We start from the raw sequence: 275 nt of genomic DNA on the forward strand, positions 1-275 counted from the left end.
CAAACACTGACCAGCACTCACTGCTTACTGCAGACTGCCTATAAGGCTGACAGACAGGTGTGACTCATAATGTGATAATCACAGATTCAATAGAGAGCAGCACCTCAGGTCAGGACCAGAACATATCTGAAAGATCTGGTGACCCCTACTGGTGAAAAAGCAAACAAAACAGAAATCACAAACAGACAATACTAACATAATGCCCCCCTTTCGAAGGTGTATTCCAGACACCTTAAGGTCCTTATTTCCTCTTCTTCTTCTTATTGATAAAGGGA

The sequence above is a fragment of the Taudactylus pleione genome, unplaced genomic scaffold, assembly GCF_031769625.1.
Source record: "Taudactylus pleione unplaced genomic scaffold, aTauple2 ptg000396l, whole genome shotgun sequence".
In the NCBI taxonomy this organism is placed as follows: Eukaryota; Metazoa; Chordata; class Amphibia; order Anura; family Myobatrachidae; genus Taudactylus; species Taudactylus pleione.